Raw genomic sequence first — 17804 nt, 5'->3', positions numbered from 1 at the left:
TTTAAACATTTCTAAGTGTAAGATAATTACTTTTAGCCGAAAATCAGTCAATTCGCATCTTCCCTACCTCACTAATAACGATACATTGGCTCGGACTACGCAGTATAAGCATCTAGGCATCCATATTTCACAAAAACCTTCCTTGAGCTAAACACACAACCACCACTTTCGCTAATTTTTCCCGGTCACTAGTTTTCCTTCGCCGTAACCTGCAATGCACTACCCCTGACAAGCGTGAACAATCCTACATTACTTTTGTAACACCGCAGCTAGAGTACGCTTCATCCATCTGGTCACCTCATCGGAAACATCTAATAGACAAGTTGGAAGCTGTCCACAATGGGGCTTGTCCTCTCATTTCCCAAAACTGCAGTTATCCAGTGTAACCCCAATTAAAGACCGAACTTTCCCTCCATCCGCTGCAAATTCGTCGCGATATTGCCCTTTTATCTCTATCCTACCTTTTTGAAGCAAATGTTTTCTACTACCACTACTATCTATCTTTCACAAATACATCCATGCCACTGATTCACCGCCAGCACATCTGCAACCTCCCTCCTACTTATAACATAGATTACATAATAACTACAGCTGTGCCGCATTTATGGCAACACACATGCTTTCCACTTCACGTCACTCCCGCGTGCCAACCGTCTCTGGAAGGATCTTCCGGACTGCATCGCCCTGCAGGCTAATCATGACACCTTTTGCGAAGATCTACCCAAACAATTCGCTGATAACGGTTAGCACGTCATTTATATACTCACGGGTCGTATAAATTTGTTTTCAGCAGCTTTGGGACTATTGCCTCTTTGGTTCTGTCGATGCACAGCTTTGATCATTTATGCCTGATATGTTTTCGTTTGCTTTTGTATCCCTCTTTGTGAATTTCCCCTGTTTTTGTTCCATGACACAGAGTTGTTTTCACTTTTATCCCTCTTTGTGAATTGCGATATCTTATCTGAACTCACCTGTTTTTTTGTGTGTTTTGCTGTACTTTTACTATATGATTTTTTATTTCTAAGCTATGTTGTACAAATTTCAGTATTTGACCCCCCCCTCACACACACACAATGCATCTCCACAGGACTGTAAGGTATCTGTAAATGAATAAATAAATAAATAACTAAATAAATAAATAAATTCACGGTGATGATAACACCTTCAAGGGAGTAAAAAAATCACCTGAAAATAAACAGTGTCAATGAGCCAGTATCTCAGAATGCCATTCAAATATAATATAAAAATAAATTTGGAGAAAATGCCACTGTTCATGCTTGACAACTTGCAAAAGTAAAACTCGCGTGCCAGCTAGCTCACAGGCTAACAGTACTTCGGAATTGCTGGTAAAAATGGTGCTCTTTATGAATAAACCATTATCCACAGGATAGTAACTTCTCACAAAAAAAGTTGCATATCTTTCTGCATGCGGAATGGGGATAAGAGTATACACTGCTCGGGCGAATGAGTTGTGGCGAACTCAGTAGGTCGCAAACGGCAGTTAGTCTGTCTAATGCCATTCAATACGAGTACGTGACACTGTTCCGATGGCGTTAAAACTTGATCACTAAGTAATTAATGACATTAAACATGACCTTGTGGCACTGGTATAGCACCTCTAACTGTCGTTCAGTTCAACGGACGGTCAACTGCACAGCCGTTAATATCGCCCGAGCGTAAAAGGGGTGAGACACGGAGCGGGCACGCACAAAACCCAACCACAAGCCTCAGTCTTGGATGTTTACCACCTTTTGAAGAGAAACGATCAAGCTGACGTCAACTAACACCGAGAAGACGTCTCCAGAAATGAATGTCCCGAATGTCCTGAAATTATAGCGCTGTGGAGATCTATTCGGTGCCGTTACGTATATGCACAGCAAGTCCGCTTGTCATAAGACAAAATGTTATCCAATGACGCTAGCGGCATTGAATGCGGTATAGCTGTCTTAACAAGATGAGCGATTAGTGGGCACAGTATTGTAGTAGGCGCAGATGCTTACCTCATGGTTACGGACTTCCAAGAACTGCCCCTCGCTCACTCCGTCTCTGTAGAAGACGATCCGCAGGGGCTTGTAACCGTTGGTGCGGTAGAAAACCAGTAGCAATTCCTTGACCATGTCCTTCAGGTCCTTGATAATTTCCACACGCGCCTTAGCCTTGGAGTCTTCAATCTGTACCCGAATGGTGGCGTGAAACTTGGACGGTACAGGGTCTAGGCTTCCGACGCACGCGGCGATGGATGGCCTGATATTGTCTCCAGGCGATGGGTGCGACACGTCTGCTCCGATGATGATCACGGGCCTATGGAATACCTTGGGTTTCTCCTGCATCAGGAGACCATTGTTGACTCCGCCCATCTTGGCGTTGATCTTTTGGCACAGGTTTTGGATGAGCGATGCGTTACACTTTTGGACAACGTTGTTGTCCAAGATGCATTGTGTGCGCAGGGAGAGCTCAGTCTCTGCCACCTGCTTGATCTCAGCGTAGTTTGTGGCTTTTGTTATCACAGCCACAACCATCTCCAACTGCGGGTACTGTTGGCGCTGCTCCGTGAGAACGGTCCGCATGGGCTGGCGGTTTGTGTCGAACGTGATGACCGCAAGCGGCTGCGCAATGCGCATGCCCAGTTCTTGGCCGATGCGGATCAGCATCTTGATGAAGTTGTCCAGGCAGTCTTTGTGCGTGAAGCGGCTCACGTTGAGAACAATCCACTGTGTCATGGACATCGCCTTGTAGAAACGCTGCCCTCGGAGATCCCACGTACCGTCGCGTGGCTTGCACATGGTGTTGTTCTCAAAAACCAGAGATGGCGGGTCGAGCACTCTGCCCACAACCTGAGTGGGTTCGGAGTTGATCTTGACGCCGAACTCTCGCAGGTACTTCTCCGAGGTGCTGACCATGTCGCGCACAGACTGACGAATCTCCAGGAAGCGCTTGGCTGGGGGCTTGGCCGTGCGCTTGATCATCTCGGCGGTCTGACTCTCATCGAGTTTCTTCCGACAGTGCTGGCCTTCGACCAGCTCGCACACCTCCAGAGGAATGTAGACCGGATGCGTCGGGCTGCCACTCTGCACGCAAGGGAAGTTCGGGTACGACAAGCGCCTGTAGCGGCTTTGGAAGTAGTCGGCGACGGAGATCTGACTACCTTCTGATTCAAAATAGATGTCCTTCGCAGCTTCCCTCGTGATCTTGACCACTTTGTACTTACGCGGGTACGGAAGGTGCGTCACTTTTATGCGGAGTCCTTTGAGCTCCCTATCCAGCCGCACGTACTGGTTGTCGCGCAATGACCGTAAGTCCGCGGGTGTCAACACACGCCGGCTGTCGCTGAAAAACCTGCACATGAAGTCTACCAGTGGAAGCGGCTCGTAGAATGCTGTTGCTGACATGTCGACGTTAAGCATGGGCTTCCATTGGGCGGGTCGAACACTCGTGTAGTAGCCAAACCACACCTCCCGGCCTCCTCCGAGGTCATTGTACTCGTTGGGTCCCGGCGGTCTGAAGAACGAGCGTCCAACCGGCGCAAGGTTGATCGAGGGGCTGTGCCTCAAGACGATGTCGATGGCCTGGAGGACTTCCTGGGGCACAGTTTGTACGCGCTTTTGGAAGACGCCATGCAGGGCATCCAGGTTCACGGTGGCTGCATACTGGATCTTGATGGTAAACTTCTGGCTTCTCTGGTCTTTTTCGAGGTCGACTGTGAATATCCGCTCGCGGAAGTTGAGCTGACGGCGCGTGTACAGGTTCTTGCGGCCATCGAAAGCCGGGATGCAGTTGGCCAGGTCTTGCCGGTACTTCTTTACTAGAAGCTCGATGACTATCCTGTTGATCTTTGTACTGAGGCATCGGTACTTTTTCTGCTCAGGAACCTTGGTCTCCTGGGCAGTCTCCGAGGAGATGTCGACGTCGTAGTGGTAGACGCTGCCGGTCGGTATCTCAATGCTGAAGTGGTTGGCAAGAAGTTGTATGGTCCGGCCCAGCTGGCCGTGGGCGGGCCGCCGCGGGAAGTGAGAGGGCAGGGTTCGCTCGAGCTCCTGCGCCGTGATTGGTGGTAATTAGAGCAGGGCATGAAGAAGTAAGTATGCACGCACTGTTTCGTGTGTTGAGCGTCACACATGTTTGGCCGAATGGTCTTCGATCTACACTACAGTGCAGGAGCGGTTCCGGTGAGTCTTAACGGGGAAAGCCTCCTGCACCCCGTGTGTTGTAGCGAGCCTATTAAAGGACGGCGCTTGAACATTAATATCCTCCCCTGAGAATGTTTTAAATGTTTCGTGCAAGCGAAGTTATCTGCAGTCAATATCTAAATTTCAGCGTCTTATAGCCTTTCTATCTCCTTTCATCACTCTTTTCATGCTCACAGGTCGGCGCTCTTTCAGCCAGCCCTACCCACTCGGCCCCACCGCCGGCTGCAGACACGTTCGGGAATTTTCCCGGTAATGGTGGGGGGGGGGGGGGAGGGCTTTCTGAACCGCCGAAACGACACTTATTATTGGCAGCGGCCACAATAGCTGCCATACTTCTGAATCTAACCGACAGACACATCTGAACAAAAATACGCAGGAGCGCGAGGCGGAGAAATGCACGGGCGTGAAAAAGTCGCTGTAAGGAGCTTACCAACCTTCGCTCGGGATTGTGGGTTCTGCGCTCAATGTAGGAATATATGGTTCAGGTGTTTATGACGAAAGCTCGTAGTACTTGAGCGAGGTTATGTACACGGTTGGTCAAAAGTTCCGGGGCCACAGGGCTTGCTTCTTTCATCGGTATATCGCGGCATTTAAGGTGCGATTAATGCTATCAAGGTTCGCAGAGTATAGAACGATACCTCTTCCGCCCTCTACGGATATTTTGAGTCTTTGGGTGTGTCATGTCTGCCTGATTATACAGCTCAAAAGCAGACCCTATGGCCTGGGAACTTTTGACCTACTCTGTACTTTCCTCGGAAGGTATTTCAAAGACTTGTTCTATCTTGAGCACATATGACAGGGACGATCGGGTCGATTGCAAAATCAAGGAAACGGACTGCGTGGTTGTGGTGTACATCAAAAGCGAGACAGTAAGTACTAGTTCTTTCTGTGCCTTTATTCATTTATTCAGGGAACCCTGCCCATGATAGCGCAAGAGCTGAAGTATTTCTTCCAAGGTTTCTGAACCACTCAAAGGGCAACTGTGGGCGATTTTGAATGTTTTATACGTGGTATTGTGTTCCTATTCGCAGAACATTTCTTGGCAGTCAATTCTCTGTGCCTTTAAAAGCGTTATTCAAAATCCTGAGTAGAAGCCCTTTAAACCAGCAAAAGCAAAGAACGCCGAAACTAAAACTGGGTTTCTCCCAAAGAATGAAGTCAAGATAGAAGCTTGTCGTCATGCATACTGTCACAAAAACTTTCGGCGCGTTGACTGACTAAACTGGAGACTGTAAGCGACAGACCACTGTTTGTGTGAAATGACCAAAAACAAAGGTGTTCATTTTTTTTTCTTACCTGCCGCGGTGGCTCAGTGGTTAGGGCGCTCGACTACTGATCCGGAGTTCCCGGGTTCGAACCCGACCGCGGCGGCTGCGTTTTTATGGAGGAAAAACGCTAAGGCGCCCGTGTGCTGTGCGATGTCAGTGCACGTTAAAGATCCCCAGGTGGTCGAAATTATTCCGGAGCCCTCCACTACGGCATCTATTCCTTTCTTCTTTCACTCCCTCCTTTATTCCTTCCCTTACGGCGCGGTTCAGGTGTCCAACGATATATGAGACCGATACTGCGCCATTTCCTTTCCCTAAAAAAAAACCAACCAATTTTTTCTTCTTGCGCAAACTCCAAGCAAATATCGAAGGGCATGCAGCTGGTGACGTCACACGTGCAAGGTCGCCCGCAGAAATCGTCTCGATTGGGGCGACAAAATTGGAAAAATTTAATTATTCGTGCTGAAACAAACCGACGCCCGGCGGCGAAGCTCGGCACAAGGAATTACCGTGGATATTTCGGCATTCGTGGAGGCCAACAAAAGACGCCGCAGCTGGCCATTAACAGCGAAAGATGAACAACATTCACACGAAGTTTTCTGTGAATTGAGAATGTGCAGGCGCGTAATTTATAAAAATCAACAGGTGCAGCCCAAGGAAACATCAGTTCGCCAGAGTGGATGTTTGGGTTCGACGGTGCACCATTTCACTTCGAGCAAAAGAGCATTTAACGAGTGACTAAAAAAGACAATGCACTCACCGCGGTGGCTCGGTGGTTAGAGTGCTCGATCACTGACCCGGCGTTCCCAGGTTCGAAACCGACCGCTGTGGCTGCGTTTCGATGGAGCCGAAACGCTAAGGCGCCCGTGTGCTGTTCGATGTCAGTGGACTTTAAGGATTCCCAGGTGGTCGAAATCATTCCGGAGCCCTCCACTACGGCACTTCTTTCTTTCCTCTTTCATTCCCGCCCCTTTGTCCTTTCCTTACGGCGCGGTACGGGTGTACGCCGATATGAGAGACAGGTACTGCGCCAATTTCTTCCGCCCCCCCCCAGAAAATTTATTGTGGATTAGCCCTATAATAATAATAATAATATTAATCGGTTTTTGGAGAAAAGGAAATGGCGCCGTATCTGTCTCATATACCGTTGGGCACCTTGACCGCGCCGTAAGGGAAGGGGAAAAGGAGGGAGTGAAAGAAGAAAAAAAGAAAGAAGTGCCGTAGTGGAGGGCTCCGGAATAATTTCGACAACTTGGGGATCTTTAACGTGCACTGACGTCGCACAGCACACGGGCGCCTTAGCGTTTACCCGCCGCGGTGGCTCAGTGGTTAGAGCGCTCGGCTACTGATCCGGAGTTCCCGGGTTCTAACCCGACCGCGGCGGCTGCGTTTTTATGGAGGAAAAACGCGAAGGCGCCCGTGTGCTGTGCGACGTCAGTGCACGTTAAATATCCACAGGTGGCCGAAATTATTCCGGAGCCCTCCACTACGGCACTTCACTTCCTTTCTTCTTTCACTCTCTCCTTTACCCCTTCCCTTACTGCAGGTTCAGATGTCCAACGATATGTGAGAATGATACTGCGCATTTCCTTTCAACCAAAACCCATTAAAATTATTACTTACCGTTTTGCCTCCATAAAAAGGCCGCCGCCGCGGACGGTTTCGAACCCGGGAACTCCGGATCAGTAGCCGAGCGACCTAACCACTGAGCCACCGCAGTGGGTCAGAATTCCGGCATAAAACAAAACTTTTAATACAGCCAAGGTTTAAGCCTAGAATCGTTTGATATCAAAAATGAAAATTTTCTTCCGCGTGATGAGTTTTGGGATCTAGTAATCATGGAAATATTTATTTTGAATTCACACGTACTGTGCTACATAAAAAAATCCGGTTCGGCGCATTGTATTGCAGTGTATTGTATTGAGTTATACGGCGTATAAGCAGCTAAGGCTATCATCTTTAACGTGCACTGACTTCGCACAGCACACGGGCGCGTTAGCGTTTAGCCTCCATAAAAACGCAGTCGCCGCGGTAGGGTTCGAACCCGGGAACTCCGGATCAGTAGCAGAGCGCCCTTACCACTTAGCCACCGCGGCGGGTTGGATTAGCTCGGCTAATCCAGGATATACAAAGCGAAAAGCGAGATTGAGATCTCCACTGACCCACGGAGCCGTTAGCTCGCGTTTCCTTTCGTGAAAATGAACGGTCTTTGGAAAGTTGTCAACGCCAATGAACTCTATGAACACTGTGGGCTCACTTGTTTTGTTTGGTTTTTGAGGAAAGGAAATGGCACAGTAACCGTCTCACATCTCGGTGGACACCCGAACCGCGCCGTGAAGGAAGGGATAAAGAAGGGAGGGAAAGAGGAAACTAAATTTAAAGTTGGATTTTAAGGAAATGTGCGGCAGTGCGCTGCGGCTGAACACCTGTGGCTTGGTGCTACTAGTGGCGCATGCGCAATAGTGAGTAGGGATCGAGAGAGAGAGAGAGAGAAATGCGCCGTGTGTCGTCACTGCTCCTCGTGCATGCGCAGCACGTCTCTCCAGGAATCATGCGAAACTGCGCAACCTGTGGCCAGTAAAGCTTCCGCTTTAAAAAGAATTTCACACGCTGGCAACACAACACTCGGCCGCTGGTGCGTAAGTACTGAACCCAAAGGCTAAACCTGACGACGCACCAATTGCTTGAGCCACCCTTTATCCAGGCGACGACTGAGGCCCTGAACCTCACAGAAGAAACTGTGAACATTGAAAATTGATTTTCGGGAAAAGGAAATGGTGCTGTATCTTTCTCACATATTGGCAGACACATGAAACACGCCATAAGGGAAGGGAAAACGGAGGGAGTGAAAGAGGAAAGGAAGAAAGAGGTGCTGTAGTGGAGGGCTCCGGAATAATTTCAATCACCTGGGGATCTTTAACATACACAGACATCGCACAGCACGCGGGCGCCTCAGCGCTTCGCTTCCATCGAAACGCAGCCGCCACGGTCGGGTTTGAACCACTCATCTAGATATGGTCGTTACGTCACAAACTTTCGTTTTAAATTTCGCCCACTCGCCTTGTCTATCTCATTGTTGACCAAGGAACCCATTGCGGTTCTCAAACGTTGTTCTTTATCTTGACTTTGTCAGAGGCTAAATCTGATGTTTCACTTCCAGAGCGCCCTTGCGTCAATCACTTCCACGATGCTTGCTACCCACAGAACTCCGGACGCCGCCCACGATCTGATTAAACGGTGGTTCATCTGCTTTCATATGCCACTCCCTGTGATGTCACGCATGTCCAACAGGATTGACTAACCATGAAGTCATGAGCACCACTCGACGCCTTTGGCTGGAGGGCCTCTTTCGAGAGGAACATGCCGCTTCGTTCTTGAGTTGTATTATACGGGGGTTTGGGTCTCGTACCGTCTGTGCAAGTCGATGTTTTGGAAAGGTGATGTTTCCTTGTTTCCTCTTGCCTTGAAGCTAAAAGTTAAACCCCATTGTAACGAAGCGGTTTATAACGAAACAACTGATATAACGAAGAAATTATGATTGCACGTGGAAGCTCAGCCAACAGGGGCTATAATGAAGCTACGCTTACAAAGAAGTTATCGCCGGAAACTTTCAACTTCGTGGTAAAGAAGTTCAACCGTTTTAAAAAGGTCCAACTGTATATGGACCGCTGGCATAACAAGCTGCATAGCATGGTTTATAACGAAATAATGGATATAACGAAGGAATTACGATTCCCCTACGAAGCTCGGTCAACACTGCATATAACGAAGCAACAGCCGGGAAAGAACTTTCAGCTTCGCTATAACGAGCTTACACGAGCTACATAGCATGGCTTAAGATGAAACCCTTTTGGGCAAACAGTACGCACCTTGATCCTGACATCGTCGCCTGGAGTGGCCTGGTCGCCAGCTTCAGGGGTCTGCTCTGTCACCGCAACGGGCGGCGTGCATGGTGGCGACGGTGGTAGGGCAGCTGCTGCCGGCTGACTGCCACTCACAGCGGCTGCTGCGGACGCAGGCCGCGGGCTGCTGGCAGCTACGTTGGCGGAACCCGCGGCGGCGGCGGCCCCGTAGCTGGGACGGGAGGCGCTGGGCTGAGCGGTGGGCTGAGCTCTGGGCTCCACGGCAGGGGTCGGGCCGCGGCTGACAGCGCGCGGCTGCGGGCTGGCCGCAGCGCCCTGCTGCAGTGCTTGCGCGAAAGAAACCCGCGACGGACCAGCGGACGACGGAGCAGGAGCGGTGGCACCGGCGGGCGACGGAGCAGGAGCGGCGTCACCGGCGGGCGACGGAGCAGGAGCGGTGGCTTGATTGCCACCGCTGGCCGAAGGCACCGCTGCGAGCCGAAAATACCCATTTAACGTCGGCATGATATATCTGCTGCGTTTGCGATGATAGCGATGGTTACGACACGCATATATACACCGCCGAAAGCTGAAGACTGGACAGCCGTCGCCGGAGCTCCGTTGGTAGAGCACCGGACGCGAAATTGAGGGGTCGTGGGTTTCGGATCCCATCGGCGGCGTGTGGTTGGTTTCCTTCTGCTTTATAATCAATTATCTTTAAAAAGTTTCGTTTTCTTTTCATGGGGGTGTAACGTCACAAAGAGAGAGAGAGAGAGAAAGACGGAAAGGCAGGGAGGTTAACTAGGCAACACCCGGTATGCTACCCTACACGTGGGAAGGGGAACGGAGGGAAAGATAGAAAAGGGAGAGAACAAAGGGATATGATCACTTTTCCACGTGTCCGTCGGCCGTTACTTGCAGGGTACACAGGGCACACACTGAGTGTTCACAATCTTGCACTCAGTCCTGAGTCCTTCAAGAACATTAAAGGTGCCTTCAAAGCTGTCCTCTGCGATGAAGGCGTACTCCAAGGACCCAGACTCTTTAACAAGTTTTTGCCGAATTAAGCGCCCACGGATGAACACCACATATTATTAAAAAAAACATCCCTTATGCTTCTTGTTTCTGTCACTGTTGGCCTCCGTCATGTATCTCATAACGAGCACCACTTGTCCCTTCCCTTGTCTGCTCAAAGGTAAAAGACAGATGCTATAGAGTACCTAGTCGAGGATTTGACCGAATGCCGTCTGGTCAGGTCAGCAGAATGAATCTTCGGTTTACTGACCATGTGAATGTGGTCAGCTGACTTCAGCTAACATATCTAACATGGCCAGGGACCGAAAATTCAGTATACTGTGGGCAAGAGCATACGCCCCAATAGCCGTCCCAACTAAGACAGATGTGCAAGCCGACAATGGCATGCTCCGTGACTACACACGACTAAACACGCAGCGCCCCCAAACAGCGTCGTATAGCCTTTGCACTGAAGAACTGAGTGCGAGGTCCTAGCTGTCACACAGGGTCTTAATTTTCACACAAACGTGATCGGCCTTCATCCCACAGCAACGAAGAAGCAACAAATGTCCCAGCGCGCATTCAATATATTTTCGACACACGCGCACGCTTTCCGTCTAGTTGCATACTTGAGAACAACAAAAAAGCAATTTTAATTTTAACTTCGCTAACCCTGGAATTCAGCGAAAAGCAAGGACGCTTGCTAAGCGTCTGTGGCTCGTCCATGGCAGCGCCTGCTTGGACCGCCGTTCTACAGTGCGTACCCACACGACCACGTGGCTTAGACGTAGTATCTCATGGTCATACACACCCATCAAATGTTTTTAAGCTCAAAGGTGAACCCAAATCTCACCCAATGTCAAAGGCCAAAGATCAGAGGTCAACGAAAGGTCATGGGTCAAGGGCAGAGGTCAAGAGTTCCACGCCATAGCTGTACCACGTACGGTCATACATGGCTAACGTGGTTGGGCTGAAGGACATTGGAGGCCATTCTCCGGCCTATGCGACGACTGTTTTACCAAACGTGGTGAAGCTTTTCGCTTCGTGTTCAACTGCAGTGACTTCTTTAGTTTCACTCCTTTTAAAGGGAAGCCCGTTCCTGCGTTCCGCGTCGTAGTCGGTGTAACATATGCTGCTTGACAGGTGACGTGTTACGGAGTGTGACAGCTGACGTGTTGGCAGGTAGTAGCAGAGCGAAGCGTCACATGACACAGCGAGAGGAATGGACAGCCGGAAGGCGGCTGCTACGGGACGATGCCGGAGGGTCGCTAGCAACGTAACAGGAACTTGCCAAGCGGTAGCAAGCGGCTTGCGAAGAGCTGCGCTCAAATTCCGATTTACCGTCTGTCGTAATGGGTCGTCTGTCTGTCTGTTACTGCCAGGAATAAAGAAAGGAAAGTGCACAGGCCTGCTCACTGGCTCAGACCGAGCCACAATCGCTACCACGTGCAGATAGTAGGAGAGTTGAAAGATGGGACAGAAAGACAGGATAGTAGAGACGCGCTAAAGACAAGGCCGATCCCGGAGGTAGTGCAATACCGGGCCAACCGGTGGCGGGAAAGAAGCATCCTTCAAGCTCCCCGCCACATTTCCAAAAATAAGTCCAACTTGGACCCGTAAGAGATACTCCACGGGTCCGGACAACTATAATGGGGTGTCAATTTTTTTTTCATTTATATATCGGGCGTAAAGAATGCACCTTTCGTACCGCGGACAACGCTTGCTGTCACGGAGAATGTCAACACATGCTGGTTGTGGGAAACGTTTCCCCCAATCCCTGCCTTTCCTCGAAATCGACGGAGTCCAGAACATCTTCAACGCCAATGCCAATGATCACAATTAACGCGACAGTGGCGGCTGCGTGACGTCAAAGCTGTCATGTGGTTTCTCCTCGGTTAGAGGTCAAACTCGCGTACACGGCGAAGAAGGTGCCGAGGGTAGTAGAAAAGTCTTCGCTTCACGGGAAGGGGACGATGCGGTGGCTGCCTATCCCTACTGAGCTGCGATGTAGGGGCTCTCGCACATGTGGCGACGGCTCCTTGTCACGGGAGGTACCTGTTGCTAAACCATTTTCGTCAATTCTGATGAGGCGGCTGTTGCGAGTCCTTCCTTCCAATCTTTCCTCTCATGTCTCGTTTAACTCTACTACTGTCAGCCCGTGGTAGCGATTGTGGATCAGCTTGAGCTGGTGGGCGGGTTGCTTTTCATTCTTCCCTAAGTCGTAACCACAACAACAAAACCCTGCCACTCATCGCACCACACAGCGGGACGCCAAGCTGTTAAGCCGGCTTGATTCCATCCGGCAGCCCCATAGAGTGCGCACTCTTACCTAGAAACAAGAGACACGCAGTCGCGATAAACAGCGACCACAATCCAGGGAAAGACAGACCTTTGCTGAAAGTTGAAAATTGGTTTTTGAGGAAAACAAGACGCAGTAACCGTCTCGCATATCGCGGCGCACACCTCAAACACGCCGTAAGGGTAGGGATAGAAGAACTGGGAGCAGAAAGGAAAAAAAAGAGGTGCGTAGTGGAGGGCTCCGGAAGAATTTCGGCCACCTGGGCATCTTTAACGTGCACCGATATCGTACAGCGCACGGGCACCTTTGCGTTTCGCCTCCATCGAAACGCGGCCACCTTTGCTGAAAGTTGAAAATTGGTTTCGAGGAAAACAAGACGCAGTAACCGTCTCGCATATCGCGGCGCACACCTCAAACAAGCCGTAAGGGAAGGGATAGAAGAACTGGGAGCAGAAAGGAAAAAAAAGAGGTGCGTAGTGGAGGGCTCCGGAAGAATTTCGGCCACCTGGGCATCTTTAACGTGCACCGATATCGTACAGCACACGGGCACCTTTGCGTTTCGCCTCCATCGAAACGCGGCCTCCGCGGTCGGGTTCGAACCCTGGTACTCCGGATCAGCAGCCGAGCGCCCTAATCACTGAGCCACCGCGGCGGGTAATCCTGATAGCCCAAGCAAAAATGCAGTGGAAACAGATTAAGGACGATCAAAAGCGATACCCGAAAGACGCGGGTTCGATCCCGGCCGCGGCAGTCGAATTTCGATGGAGGCGAAATTCAAAAGGCTCGTGTTCTGTGCGATGTCAGGGCATGTTAAAGAACTCCAACGTAGTCGAAATTTCCGGAGCCCTTCACTATGGCGGCTCTCATAGCCTAAGTCGCTTTGGGACGTTAAACCCAAATAAACCATAAAGAAATCGTAAATGCGCTTAGGGGATTAGGGTGCGGAGCTGCGGAGGTGTTGCTATGCACCAAGAACGGACTAAAACCAGACGGCAGCGCTCGGAAACGTGCCGTGGATCAAGGCACTGACCAAGCGGAAGAGCGTTCCACAGCACCTGCTCCGTGTCAGGTCATCAGCATGGCCGGAACACACAGGCGCACGGGCGACGCGTGCAGAAGCGCGTGCTCGAGGAGCGGCGAGACGCACAGTGCGCGTGCGCAAGGCGAACGTTCGGCAAGGCATTCTCGGCAGGAACGCGCCGCCGGTCACAAATGCGCGGCTTGGCTGGACCCCCTTTTATTTATTCTATCAAAAAAAAACGACGTGATGCGAAGCGACGCGATCCTTTGTATTGGGTTATGCGCTTCGGTCAGGTATTTCACGTAATCTGTTAGCAGTGACGTTGGTAGCATCCCTGGATGTTAGTAATTTTGTTCACTGCGAACCCATTCTGTCGTGTAGCAATGCTACCGCTAGGTCATATATTCCCTAGACTGCAGCATCAATGCAAAACGGCGGTCTTAACAAGAGATACTAATATTAATGATATCGAAAGAGTGCATTGTCCACAACGCAGGTTTTAGCTTGAGCAAGCTGAAGGCTTTGCCATTTGACTAAGCATGCGCGCTTTGTTCGGACAAAGCAAGGCAAGAGTCTTCACAGCACGAGGTCATCGCGCCCATTGCCGGCGTTGCATATGGCGACACTGTAAGAACCACGAGGACCGGAGACGCGCAAAGGGCCGCGCGAACCCGAAGCTCTTGCGACGTACGCAATCCAAACGCTATACTTCACATGCAAGCGGAAACGCTATTGATTTCTGCCGCCACGGCGCACAAAGCCGTTTCGAGCCATCGCGCCGGGGGAAGCGGCCAAAGTGAAGAGGTTCCAAAAATATCTAAATTATTCGTTGCAACGGGCTGCTCAATCGCTATATTCGTTCAGTCGCTTGCACGTGAACCAACCTTAATGCGATATAAAGGCTCTCGAGTTCGCTTCGGCTCAACCAAACCAGGCATTTTTTTTTCTCTCAAGTCACGGTCACTCACGCTCAAATAAAAATGACGGTGCATAATAGCGAAAACAAACGGGTAACGAAGCTCGTGAATTTCGTTCAGCCTTCTGGCAAAAATTTAATGCTTTAGAACACAATCATCATAGCCCACGAGGTTAGGCCTAAAGCGACCACCATGTGATGACGCCAGATGAACAAAGGGATCGAGCGCCCAAACGACAACGGCGGAGGCCACAGAACCGAAAGGAAATTCGCTACGCACCTGGAGGTCCAGCAGCTGAGTCGTTTTTCTTCTTGTCTTTGCGCTTTCCTTTCCCCATTTAGATAGCGGGCCACAAACACAAATGGCAATAACCGGAACGGACGTCTTGACAGCCTGCCGTGCCACTGGAGAAAGGCAAAAAGGCGGCGTTGTTACTCTTTTATAGTGACTTTTTCCGCTCCGCGATTGGCTCATATGCGACGGCACGAGCTGCACGTGTTCCGTCGTCATTGGCTGCTCTTGGAGACGTCATGCGCGTGCCGGCGCTTCTGCCTCCAAGAACGCATAAATAAAAAAAACTGTATGGAATCAAAGGGAATCGTCGTACGATACCGCGTTACCCCTTCACCTTATGGGAACGCGAAGTCCCGGCGCGTCTCGAACACGCGCGCTGTGAAAGTCGATGACAACAAGTGGAGGGTAACTCCGCTTCGAAACCCAAGTAGTCCTAGAAGCTACTTTGCTGAGAGGGTCTAGTTCGGAAAATACAGAGGCGCATACCAAGGTCACGGACGTACAAAGTGAGAAAAAGTTACGAGCGCTGTTAGCATTCATTTCCCATTTTGTGCAAGTCCGTGGTTTCAGCTCAGAGATCCATCCACATGACTGAGCTACCAGAAAGCGGCGAATAAAGAAGTGTAGCGAATTGTCAACATTTCTGGCTTTTACCTATGTCTCTATATATTTATTAATGCATCCGTTTAATTCATTTTATTCCCACGTGCTAGCGTGGTTAGGCGTTAGGTGCCTTAGCCAGAGGACGTGGGAACAAAGTCTAAGAGCGACGGCGCCGTTTCGATGTATACGCGAAATTATTTAAAGAACCCTGTTTGTTCGAAGTTACTGCAGTACCCCCCTATACGACGGCCGCGTTTGACTTCAACCTGTGTTTAATGCTGGCTATCGAATTCAGGCAGAGCGCCGAGTAGAATGGCAATGCAGTCGCCACGTTTCGCTTGATGAGCGCGAACGGCAAGTGTAGTTTAAATATTTAGCTTAAACGCTTGTCGTTACCTCGTGTTCGGGAAAGAGGCCACGCTGGGTCGAACACTGCTGCCTACCACAGCCACGCCAGCTTCAAGGAAGCGCCACGTGACAAAGTTTAGCCGCCGCGGTGGCCCAGCGGTTGCGGCGCTCGGCTGCTGACCCGACAGACGCGGGTTCGATCCCGGCCGCGGCGGTCGAATTTCAATGGAGGCGAAATTCTAGATGCCCGTGTACTGTGCGATGTCAGAGCACGCTAAATAACCCCAGGTGGTCAAAATTTCCGGAGCCCTTCACTACGGCGTCTCTCATGGTCTGAGTTGTTTTGGGACGTTGAACCCCTCAAAGCAAACCAAACAACGTTTTCTTCCTTTTTTTTTGATGTCAGGAACGCTAGATGATAATGGAACTCCGTTACTGCAGCGTTGTGCTGCCGCCACACTCTTCATGAGCGCTTCTGATCGAATGTCGTGTAGTTCGCAATGCGCTGAGACCTGATGCCGCAGCGCTGGTCTACGAAAAATTGGTTTTGAAGAAAAGAAACGGCGATGTAATTGTCTCGCTTCTCGGTGGAACAATCCGCTTTCAAACCGGCGCCCGTTCGAAAATAGAAGCGCTGGTATCACCGTAGCGTTTTGCTACATTAGGGTGGTGGTTACACCTTTATTGCCACAGAATGGAATTGATTAGTTGGGGCTGGTGCGAGGCAGTGTGGCCTCTAGTCGGGGGCGCGGCCTCTTGAGCTCGCGTGATGATGGCCAGCTGAGTTCTTTTCTTGAACTGGCCAAGAGCTTGTCCCATTCCTTCGCCGAGATAGGTGGCAAGGATGTCATCGAAGAGGATGGGCAATCGCATTCGGGCAGTGAGCGCGCCCTCCGACCCGAATTTCACGAGGGACGGATTGATCTCATTTCATGACATCACCAATCACTTTAGACTGGATAGGCGCGCTTATGCCCCTCCCCACAAATTGTAAACAAAAGCGCAGGAAGTTACCTGGCGCCGACTGCTAACACGCTCCCTTCTGAATCCGGCAGTGCTTCCCCTCAAGGACCCACGGCCAGTACGACCCAAACTGAGATAAATGCGGTGAAAAGGCCACATACGACCACATTCCGTGAAACTGCGCAAATCATCCGCTTCAGGCGGAGTTGATACAGCTCCCTTCTCCTGAGCGATGCGACGCCGCGCTGGTGAGGTCGGATCCCAAGATTTTAGTATGGGCATTCCAGCGAGCCAATGAGGTCGCCGCTAGCCATGGGCTAGCGGCCATTTAGTATGTCTCCTGCAATCTGTTCTCGACGCAATAAATTTTTTACAATCCCATCCATGAAAATTGAAAATTGGCTGTTGGGGAAAGGAAATGGTGCAGTATGTCTGAAATCTCGGCGGAAACCTGAGCCGCGCCGTAAGGGAAGGGATAAAGGAGGGACTGCGAAATGAAAGCAAGAAGGAAATCCAGTAGTGGAAGGTTCCGGATTTATTTTGACCCTCAGGGGACCTTTATATATTACAATTGGTTTTTTTGGGGAAAGGAAATGGCGCAGTATCTGTCTCGTATATCGTTGGACACCTGAACCGCGCTCTAAGGGACGGGATAAAGGAGGGAGTGAAATAAGAAAGGAAGAAATAGGTGCCGTAGTGGAGGGCTCCGGAATAATTTCGATGACCTGGGGATCTTTAACGTGCACTGACATCGCACAGCACACGGGCGCCTTAGCGTTTTTCCTCCATAAAAACGCAGCCGCCGCGGTTGGGTTCGAACCCGGTAACTCCGGATCAGTAGCCGAGCGCCCTAACCACTCAGCCACCACGGCCGATGGAACTTTAACTAGCACTGAAATTTCACAGCACATGGCCGTTACCTCGTGTTCGGGAAAGAGGCGCCGCTGGGTCAAACAATGCTGCCTACCACAGCAACGCCAGCTTCAAAGAAACGCCACGCGACAACGTTTTCTTTATTTTTTAACTGTTAGGAGCAATATATTATGGT

At 50.5% G+C, this 17804-nt stretch overlaps 1 pseudogene; it reads right to left on the bottom strand.

Moving 5' to 3' along the window:
- Positions 1-11816: 11816 nt before the first annotated feature.
- LOC144102898 (U2 spliceosomal RNA) lies at positions 11817-11959 on the bottom strand (annotated as a pseudogene).
- Positions 11960-17804: the final 5845 nt, after the last annotated feature.

Source organism: Amblyomma americanum, chromosome 8, assembly GCF_052857255.1.
Source record: "Amblyomma americanum isolate KBUSLIRL-KWMA chromosome 8, ASM5285725v1, whole genome shotgun sequence".
Taxonomy (NCBI): domain Eukaryota; kingdom Metazoa; phylum Arthropoda; class Arachnida; order Ixodida; family Ixodidae; genus Amblyomma; species Amblyomma americanum.
This window is presented reverse-complemented; position numbering and strand designations above follow the sequence as displayed.